Source organism: Anas acuta, chromosome 1, assembly GCF_963932015.1.
Source record: "Anas acuta chromosome 1, bAnaAcu1.1, whole genome shotgun sequence".
Lineage (NCBI taxonomy): Eukaryota > Metazoa > Chordata > Aves > Anseriformes > Anatidae > Anas > Anas acuta.
The window spans coordinates 29,142,643-29,153,901 of NC_088979.1; the positions used below are offsets into that span (position 1 = coordinate 29,142,643).

At 40.6% G+C, this 11,259-nt stretch overlaps 1 protein-coding gene across 3 annotated transcripts in view; it reads right to left on the reverse strand.

Moving 5' to 3' along the window:
* RB1 (RB transcriptional corepressor 1) overlaps positions 1 to 11,259 on the reverse strand; it is a 78,862-nt gene that overhangs the window by 19,031 nt on the left and 48,572 nt on the right. The gene's annotated exons all lie outside the window — the stretch shown is intronic.

Here is an 11,259-nt window from a genome sequence, read left to right on the forward strand (position 1 = left end):
AGTAACAACACTCTGTGCATAAACCCATCCCTTAGGATGGCTTTTGGTCTTACTTTGAACCTTTACTTCTGTGACTACCATTGCAGAATGGGCAAACGCTGCTGCCTTGCAAGCAGTTGGTTAACGATCAGATAAAATAGGGTAAAATGGAGGTAGGGAGTAGGGCACAGGAAATCAGATTAACATTTTACAAACTCCTTGGGTTGGACTAGATGACCTTCAGAGGTCTCTTCCAACCCAAACTGCTCTATGATGCTATTATTAGTCAGTCTTCTTTGAGGACACATTCCTCCCAGTCTGAAAATAAGAAATTCCGTTTTCTTAATACAATACAGAACAGTGTCAAAATCATCAAAACATCCCCAAACTTCTCAATAACTTATCTGAACAGATCTGAAACAAAACCTCGGAAGACACACTGGTATCTGTACTCTTTGAGGTTGCACCCATTTCACACTTTTTAGCGATTCTACAAATTTCTTATTTTGACATTTGCTCGGTATTTTTCCTGCGGCTCTCTTTGAAAGTTTTACAGCTAATTCTGAAGTGGATATTACAGAGTTTGCCACCCAGATTTCTATCTGGTTATTGCTTCACTCTCCCCACCTCCTCTTGAGGGTAATTTCACTGATCTACAGCATCAGTTGGCTTCCTCTGTTACATATACATGCAGATACCCATAACAGAAATTCTAACATTAGTACATCTACACTAGCTTTTCATACATGTGAGACAGAAAAATATAACCAATATTGTCAAACACATGAGTATTGCCAAGAAATGATGGAATCCAAAGTGTCTTATGCTAAAATATGCAGAGAATCATAGAATATCATGGGTTGGAAGGGACCTTACAGACCACCCAGTTCCAACCCCCCTGCCATGGGCAGGGACACCTCCCACCAGCCCAGGTTGCCCAAAGCCCCATCCAGCCTGGCCTTGAGCACCTCCAGGGATGGGGCAGCCACAGCTTCTCTGGGCAGCCTGTGCCAGGGCCTCACCAGCCTCTGGGTGAAGAATTTCCTCCTAACATCTAATCTAAATCTTCCCTCATTTAGTTTAAAGTCATTACCCCTTGTCCTATCCCTATACCCCCTGACAAAGTCCCTCCCCAGCCTTCCTGCAGACCCCCCTTAGGCACTGGAAGGCCACTGCAAGGTCTCCCCAGAACCTCCTCTTCTCCAGGCTGAACAACCCCAGCTCCCTCAGCCTGTCTTCTTTGTAGGAGAAAATCTAGAGCTACTCCACGATCCTCAGAAACATGAAAGAAAACTTAATAAAATGCAAAATATACCTCCTTTAATATTTTTGTAACAGCATAAGATGCAGCTGAACTAGCAAAAGAGCATAGAAATCCTAAAAAGAGGCTACAAATCTTTATAAAGTTGTATAAGATTTCAGAGAATATGTCTCTGTAATAATCTACAAATACAGGTGTGATCACTTGGACCTCAGCAACATTTATAAAAAGCTTGAATTAACACTTTCCAAAATTAAACCATAACATTATTTGCTGAAAAATAATAAAGACATGATATTTAGAACCTTCCCTCATGGCCACAGACAAAAATCTATTTTTGAAGACTCAAAGGCTAGCTCAGGCTCTGGAAAACCAGGCTGGCTGATGGCTGAGCATTTCCCCTTCAGGTATTCAGAGAGAAGTGATGCAGCAAATGACAGATTTATACTGCTTTAAAACACTCGGTTTCCAGTTTGCACCACAAAGCCCAGCATAAATGCTTCTCCATGTAAATACAACAGCCAACTATACAATGCTTGATGGCTCGATGGCATAGGAGATGACTGTTAATTATTACTTAATATAAAAGAAGCTGCTTTCATTCACCTTGGCAGTTTGGGGGGGAGTGGAAAGAGTGGTTGGATGCTGCCATTGGGAATTATTTGACTAGCAAATAACAGATATGCAGAGAGCTGCAGCGTATAGTACCATAAAAATTGTTGCAAACTCAACACCTCTTTTTTTAAGCTTCCTTGAGGCTGTTAAAAATAAATTGCTCAGTCTATTTTTTTCTTAGCTATTTGAATTACTTGAAACTAACAAAGTACTGTGTAAAGATAAGTGACTCGAGCAAAAAACGTGTTTGTAGACAACAGTGTCTGAGCACCGACATACCGAGACAAAAGTGAGTCAGATCACAAGATAAGCCCTGCAGATGAACAAGCCTGCGTTTAGAGCACTCTGAGCACTTGTGTGACTTCGCAGGGACTTGGGGCAGCAGTATTCATCGTATTCAAGTTTTAAAATCACAACTACAAGAGGGCAAAAACACCATATTTTTTCTCTGATATGTGATTACCAACCAGATTCCCCACTTCACATCTGAACCCAGTTTTCCTATGTGTAGCCCCGTTGCCCACCTGTTCTGAAACCCAAAACCAGACCTGGACTTCAAGGCTCCTTGCGAGAAAGGTGAGGACAACCACGTGCCTCAGAAGGATGGCTTGAGGAGGGCTCACCAGCACTCACCTAACCGGGGACCCAGAAGCAAGGCCACCAGCTGAGAGATGGGAGTGGGGGTCTTGGGTTTTAACCATGGTACTGAGGAAACAACCCTTTTTTTACATTAAAATGAGGACAAACATTAACATATACTAAAAAAATTACAAATTTCCTGAACAAATTTGATGCCTATTTTTTTTTCTGACAATCAGGTACTCCTGAGTGTTTGGAGATGTATTTATAGAAATCAAGAAACTTGCATGGCATCTGCTCTCTCCTTCCTCTGTGCAACATTCGTTCCTTGACCATTTTTCTTCGGGTTGTGTTTCTGTTGGCATCTAATTAAAAACTACAGCATACACGAAAGAGAATGCTGTGACTTTTCCTGAAATAATAGAGCAGTAATGTTATATTACACATGAAGTCCGTGTATCAGCAAAGCAGTAAAACTGACTTAGGTGACAAGGTATATGAAATTATCAAATGATCAAAACTTACGTTTCCCCTGATCTCATTAAATTACAAACATCTTGCTGTTTCCACAAGAAATATGTCAAATTATTCAGTAACAACATGCTTTTTATATTCAAGCCCTCTGGATTTTTCCTTGTGAGAAATTCTCAGCCATTTCTGAACAGAACAAAACCCAAGGCTTCAATGTTTCTGATGAAACCGCTGCGTTTTACAGGTCCTGTTCGGAGAAAATTGAAGTGTTCTGATCCCAGTTTCACTTCCTAAAGTTTCAGGAAAATGAAATTAGCTTCTAAAGATACTTCTTTGTTCGTCCTTCTTGCAAGAAACCTCACTGAAACACATTCCCACAGAAAGCTTAGATTGTGGGAACGTGTTTTCCACCAAAGAGCATCTCCAACTCTTCCTGTGAGTCTTACAGTCAAGTTCCAGTGTCTCTTTTAGCAACTTCAATATAGGAGCATACTGATCAGGTTTTTAAAGACATCATAGTAATTTTAAACCCTGATCATGTTGTGAATTAACACTGTGTATGACTCAATTAAAATACCTGAGTACTGTTACTGAAGTTGCATACAACCACGTAGAACTTGGTGCTGACTACTTTCTGTGGGCTTGGCAAGTTTGGCTGACTTACGAGCATCCTCTCACCGTAATTAATTTTTAACCACCAGGCATACAGAGGATTCCCAAAATATTTCCCTTCAGCTCTCCAACTCCAGAATGTGTAAAGGTCACACATGATGTAGAGAGCAACGCAATCTGAAGCCTGTTGAATTTTACAGCTTCTCTTATTATTTGCACTTGAAAAAACAAATCCGAACTGCAGCTTAGCCATTTCTTCCAAACCTACCTTCCACACACTTCCTATTTTGCTTTTTCCTAGCAAAATAAGCGTGCTGTTCAATACTGAAGCTCTGCATGTTCAAGCTGTACAGACATGGAATAAAACTCACCTCTCCTAGGCACGAAGACTTCAGCAACACCTATAACCTTTGGCACAGCAACAGCAACTAAAAATGAATTCTGACTGACAGGTCTATGCAAGAAGAACCATGCAGAGGCACTGTTTGAGCACAGCATGCTCAAATGCATTAAAGGAGCTGTTTCAGCCCCAGTTACACAGATCTCCCACATTTTTTTTCCCTCCCAACAGAAGCTGAAAGCCATTCTTAAGAAAGGGTAAAGGGCAGAAATGGTTCACCTTTTTTTAAAAAAATAATTATCAACTTTACTATGAATGCGAGCTCTGAGAGGATTACTTAAAAGAAGCAAAATTTTCACAAAATTAGCAGGTCATGGCCACCACAGATTTTTATTGCATTTAAATAAGGAAAAGCTTCCTGCCTCAGAAAATTTAAAGAATAAAAAGAACAAGCTAAAACACAAGTTGACCTTGACGTTTCAACACTTTGCTTCTGGTAAGGAAACAGAGCGTTTTCACATCAACTCACTCTAGATACAAATGTTTAAATTGTTCTGTGCATTCCAGTGTTTATTCCCTCAAAGGAAGACGGGCAAAGAACACATGGAAATAGCTGTCAAATGTAAAGGAATGACTTTGTTTTGGATGAAATTTTACTCGCTGCCTTCACTTTCACTGTAAAGAAAACGCCTATTTCTGCTTTTGGCTAGTGTGGTATCTGTTCCAGGCAGCTTCACTGACATCAGTGCAAACATATAAAACATAAAATACAAAATTTGTAGGGAAACCAAAGCAATTACATAACATTTTACAGCCCAACATGCACCCACAAGTGCCCCAAAGCAGCAGACAGAAGCCTTATGTATAAATGTCTATTTATGAAAATTTCATGTAAGGGACCTCAAGTCAAATGCAACAATCAATCAGTACTTCTTCTGCAATGTAGACTTCTGTATTTTCTTTTTATAGACTTCTGTATTTTCTTTTTAACTTAAGTATCTAATAAGCTCCTCTTTTGTCCCTCAATCTGCATTTTCTACAGCTATTCTGAGCCAAACGTATCACTAAGCCACAGCAAAAGCAGCAGCTGAGTTCTACCATAACCTTCCAATGAAATGAGTGTGTGTAAATCAAGGTATTCCTCAAGTCAGACACACAACTGTCAGACTCAGCTTGAATTTCTCTACCTGACTTTCTAGTCTAGATGCTAGAAAACTTCCAGCATCTTCAATGGAGCAGATCAGGCGCTTGGCTGTTGCCCTGCATCACACCTCCATCTACCTCAACCAGCAAAGCATGATGATGGGCAGCATGTCCGTGTTACTGTGCATTTTTATTTTCCTTCGTTAAAAAATCAGGTATACTTTGTTCTTTACTATGCTATAAACATCACTATTTTGAGCCATTTACATTAAAAAAAATTATAGGGTGCCACACCAGAAACACGGATCTCACTCTGGAGCTTAGCAGAGGCTTCTAAGCATCGCATGGCCAATAGTAAGTTAACGTCAGGCCAAGAGTGAAAACAAAAGGAATTTGAAAGCCTTAAAGCTGAGCACCCCACAACACTCATTGCAAAGTTGGTTTCACAGTTGGTTTAAATCAGTTTAAGTGCACTGGTACTTCCCTAAACTGAATCTGAGCATCTGCACTTTCTGCTCTCTCCTTTCACATTAGCACAGCTACGACTATGGCAATTACGTGATTGTAAGGATTAGCTTAAAACCAAATCATTTTCCTCATTCAATGGACCTCGTGTACACGTACAGCTCAGGGGAAGAAACAGGACTGAATGGAGGGCAGTCTGATTACTTTGAGCAACAGCCCACATTTAAGCTCAGTTAATCATGAAAACCATATCCTCAGTTGCCTGGTGATACGAGAAATACGAGAACCTAATGGATTTAAGAAGTACACAGTTAAGATAACGTTTGTAAGCAGATGTAGGACCTTTGTGGTCTTTCCTAAATCATGGGTACTTAATCTGCTCACTCTTACCCCCATCCTCGTATCAAACATTTGATTTTTTCTTTAAAAGAGGCTACACCTGGTGACTACTGAAACCTGGAGCTAATAGCTTTCAAAACTACTGTGTCTACTGCAGATGTGAAGGACCTGCGTAGCCACATTTTCTTTTTTTTTTTCACCTCTATCAGTACACCACTAAACCATCACAGATAGCAGCTGAGAAAGTTTGACAAAACCCAGAAACATGAGCAACTGGTACACACGACAGCGTACACTGCCCGCCGCCACCCAGACCTCACTCTGACCTCTGTGGTCTCCAACATTAGCAGATATGACTGTGGAAGTTAAATATTTGCTCGGATTAGTTTTAAACCAAGTCATTTTCCTCACTCAGCAGACCACTTCTGTGGTCTGAAAGTACCTGGGGGAACCTACACCCCACTACAGGGATGGCTCTCTGGAAATTGCCAAGGAAAGCTTCTGCTCTCAATGCAGATCGCTGAGTTCAAGGGAGAGGTCCCAGTCACACCAACACCTCCCAGAATGGCTTAACTCTTCCAGGAGGTTTATTAAGAAAGTCTATTAAGAAAGACTCACATGACAAAATCAGTTCTGTCATGACAAATGTCTTTTCAACCAAGCTTAAGACTTTGAAGATGCTTATCTGATGGAAAAAAATGTCTTCTTCAATTTACATTATTTTGTAATGGTTTTGATTGTCCAACACCATTATTTCCAAGATATCAGCAGAAAAAAAATGATGTGAGAAGCACATCCTTTGTCCCTCCTCCAAAGTGTTGACATGTATTCTTACCTTGTGGATCTCCCCTCACTGTCACACTGAAAACGTAACCACCAAGTGTGCAATGTAACAAAATTCATAAAGCGCAGAGTTTGTGTTTCAGCAAACTTTAGAAAAATATGCTGGGAGGAAAAGAGCAGTTTTGGGGGTGAAGTCAGCTGAAGCACCTCTAATACTGTTTACCCGTACTAATGACATGCTACATAATCATTTAAGTGATCTTATGATGCAGAATTTAAGGAGGTTATTTGCTGACTTATGCTTTTCTTTTTTTAAGAAAGTAATCATTCCTCGTGTTGATCAAGTCCGAGCTGTGCTTTTTGGCAGCAGTTCTCCCCAGACAAGCATTTTCATGTCAGTATTTATCTATACTAATTAGCTTACCAGCTTGAACAACTCTTACGAAACGTTTTTCCCCCCCCCTAACTTCTTACATTCCAGTTTTGCGAAGGAAAGCAAACTAATTTTATGGTTTTTAAAGCTATATAAATTCACATAAATCTTACAGAACGAGTATGACAGATTCTTTCAATAGCTTTATAACGCTGCCCTTTACTGAAAAGGGAACAGGAATGTGACTGCGAACTTTGAGCCACTTTTGACAAGCAGAGGTTAAAATCCTCTCGTATAAAGGCAGAGGCCTCCCTTCTGTCAAAACTGCAAGAGGCTGCAAGCACTCGATCCGGTGGCTGCAAGTAATTTGGCATGGAAGTGAAATATGTCTTTAAGACCTACATGGATAAACACCAGTTATCCTGACACGGAACCCAGTCCTGGCAAGAGAAGAAGAGAGGTTGGGCAAAAGCTTAAACTAAAGACCTGAAAAATAACAAGCAATTACCTTCGAAACTAAACAAATTATAATCTTCTTTCTACAAGTTCTGCCCGACCCCATTTCATCCCGTACGTTTGGAACAGCTTCCAAAATAATTTCTGAAGCGTCTTCCATTTCCTTCCCGTCACTCCTAGGATTTGCTTACTATGGCAGCTGAATTTTTTTATTTCTTTCAAAGTCATGTTTCTGCACTTGCAAAGTATTCTGAATGCAACTTTTGTCATTAAACATTTTACAAATTTCAGCCAATTCCAGTTAAACTCTGAATTTTCTAAACTATGGTTTAGAAAGTATAAATTTGAGTAGAGCCAGAATGTTATAGTCTTAGGGAAAGCCATTTTACTTCTTTCTCGTATATGAAATGGGGACAAATCTCAACTACTGACAATATTTGAGCTGTACTTGCAGAATGGTTGGATAAATGTTCATCCCTTTAAAGCCAGTCAATCAAATGCTTCAAGGTTGAGAAGATTTAGTGTTGTTTAACCACCTACTAACATACTGTACTATCAACTGCAGTTACAGTATACCTGAAGATGTTTCCTTGAATTAATTTATTTACAACTGCTCTGAACATCTCCTTGTGATGTATCTGGATACCTGTTTTAAACCACCAGCTCACGTCACCATCCCTAACAAACCAATAGCTAAGTGGACTCAAACTACTCTATAAACGCAACAGAAATGGCAGTTTTGTTCTTCATGCAAAGTAATTTCTCCCTTAAAGTGAAAAAAGGGTAAAAGCTTAAACTGGCAGTCCCTAACACACACTGCTCCTAACTAAAAAAAACTGAAAAATTAAGAATTGAGCCTGCCAGGGAGGGCTAAGTAGATGTTTCATTTCTTACCTGCTATTGCTGCACGTATCAGATAAAAAATGGAAGGCACAATTTTAAATCTATCAGATAACAAACGACATGTTATCAACACATCACCAATATTTTACCAAATTACTGCTTACTCCTTCCAGATATCTTTATAATCAAGTTCTCAGAAAAAAAGTTTACTTTGCACATCAGAATATTTTGGAACATAAGCAAAAACTTCTGCTAAGATTTTCATGAGTTGCACAAAAAAAAAACGCAACTCAAAACCCCTAATGCAAATATTTATCAGTCATCTGTTAGTGGCCTAAAACATTGCTGTAACTGCTTCTGTGTATTTACAATGCAAACAGCCAATCTGCATATCCCACTACACCATTTGCATAATTCTAGGTAAGCCTTACGTGTTCATTAGTGTAACTGGAACTGAGATAAAAGCTTTTTTCACTGTTAGACACCGCGTGTTTCTATCAATGCTATAGAAACCAAAATTTCCAAATTTCCAAAATTTCCAAATTTGAGATAACGTTCTTTAAAAAACTGACCCATAAATTCAGTTACCATCACAATAGCTGTGCTCAACAGAAACCAAATAACGTCAAGATTAAGCTCTAAAACGTAAGCAGAGGATGCATACAGCATTTTCTGAAATAAAATATTCTAAAAATATCTTCAGAGCTTGTATAACGTACTCCAGGGTACAGTTCCACACTTTCCTCCATCAAAGAGCACAGGAAACTTTCCGCCAACCCTGTTCCTAAAACCTTTTATGCAAAATCAAAATGAAACAAGGGGGGGAAAAAAAGTCAAATTAGTAGCATTTGAAAGATTCTCCAATTTTCTCATTAAGCCTCTTAAGAATTTCCCCTTTAAATCAGAGCATCTATAAAGCCTCGAGTAGTCTTATGAAGGATTATATTATGCTAATAGGTACTGCAATGCCTGAACGCAGCCCCAACAGCAGCACTTGAAATTTGAAGCTCTACTTCAAAGGAGAAGGGGTCCCAGCTAGGAGAGAAAAGCAATATTATGTATTTGTTTGCCTCAGTTACTTAGAAGTGATTAACCACCTTGTGTTGGTTTTGCTTTCCACTTATGTCAGCTTTTACATAGCATTCTGTAATAAGGATACGTTCTCGGTAGACGGCTTCTCTTTATGATACCAGGTATAAAGGACAGTACAGGAAACAGCAAGAGATTGTATATAACTAGTGGTTCAAAGAAAACACTTATTCATACATGGGCGTACCAAAATTATTGTGAAGAAGTGTTTCAAACTGAAATACAGTGCCCCACACTCCTAGAATTTCACTAATTTGACTAAAATTGGTATTTTTAAATTATGATTGGTGTACACTGCACGTATTTTTAAGAACAAAGAACCACAACAATGCTTGAGTTGTCCAAAGACACTGCAACAAACTACCTTTGCTATACTGTTATTTGGGTCTAAAAAGCCCTCCCTCCATGAATCCAAAGGGTGGAGGCAAACACGAAAAGGACTCCAGCAGCCTGAAATTAAACAAAAGGAGAGAAACCGTTTCCTCTTTTTGTAAGCAGGAAAGGAAGAGCTGTGCTTCCCATAAAGGAAACACAAATAGAAGAGAGAAGCATTTCAGCTATACAGGAATGAAGAACTCTTACTTTATTCTGAGCTTCCCTTTTCCTTTTTAAGCCATTACACACAAATTATTTTAACCTGGAGAACCTAAGAATCTCACAGCCCAAACACTTCAGCTTCTGTTGCCTTTTTTTTTTTTTTTTTTTTTAAAGATAGTTCAAAGACTTTTTGCATCTGTGTATCAGAACATAGCTAGTAGCAGAAAAAGTAATCCAGAAAACTGGTTATAATCAGTCAGTTTCTTTCAGCAGAAAATGTTTACAGTTTTCTTTTAACTTTTATGTGTAATTGGTATGTGCAGTTTCATTTGCATCAAGCTAACCAGTTTCCTGACATGAAGGGCTCTTTTGCTGGCTATACAACAGTCATCCAGTATTGGTCTGACTACATAAAAATTATCTGTTCACCATAAAAACATATAATGTTCATTTTAAAACTTGTCTACTACACTGGTGATTGGTTTTGGTGGTCTTATTTTTTTTTTTATAAAAACAAAACAAAACAAAGGAAAATAATGCAATTTTCAGTGTGCTAGCTGCTTTACACTGCCTCCATAGAAATGGAGGAACAGGCAGCTACTGAAAGGTGGCTGAGAAGGTCCAAGTTCAGAGAGTGACAGCACAGCCGAGGCTATAAGGGAGCTCTAGAGGTCCCCCATCCATATGCCCTGCTCCAGCAGGGCCCCCAGACTCCCAGGAGGAGCCCCCCCAGCCTCTCTGGGCAGCCTGGGCCAGTGCTCAGCCGCCCGCCCAGCACAGAAGTGCTGCCTGGTGCTCAGAGGGAGCCTCCTGCCTGCCCCTTGGTGCCCACTGCCCCTGGCCTGGCGCTGGGCACCCCTGAACAGAGCCTGGCTGCGGCCTCTTTGCCCCCTCCCTGCGGGGATTCCCAGCCCTGGGGGAGATCCCCCTGAGCCTCCTCTTCTCCAGGCTGAGCAGTCCCAGCTCTCCCGGCCTCTGCTCAAGGCAGCAAGACCCCGCTGCTGGCTCACGTTGAGCTTGGTGTCTACCAGGACCCCCAGGTCCTTTCCCGCAGAGCTGCTTCCCAGCTGGGTGCCCCCAGTCTGTCCTGGTGCCTGGGGTCACTCCCCCACCCCAGGCGCAGGGCTCTACACTTCATGGTGGGCTTCACAAGATGGCTGCCGCCTCCCCTCACCTCTCCCGCCTGCTGAGGGCCCTCCAGATGGCAGCGCACCCCTCTGGTGAACCAACCCCACAGCCCAGTTTCATTGCCTTCGCTGTAGCCATATAATTATGCAGTTGAATCAAGTGAAATCCTTGAATAGATCCTTTTACTTGGCAGGGATCTAATCTACAACTACAGACAGTTTATCTTCCTACATTTTTACCCTTTTG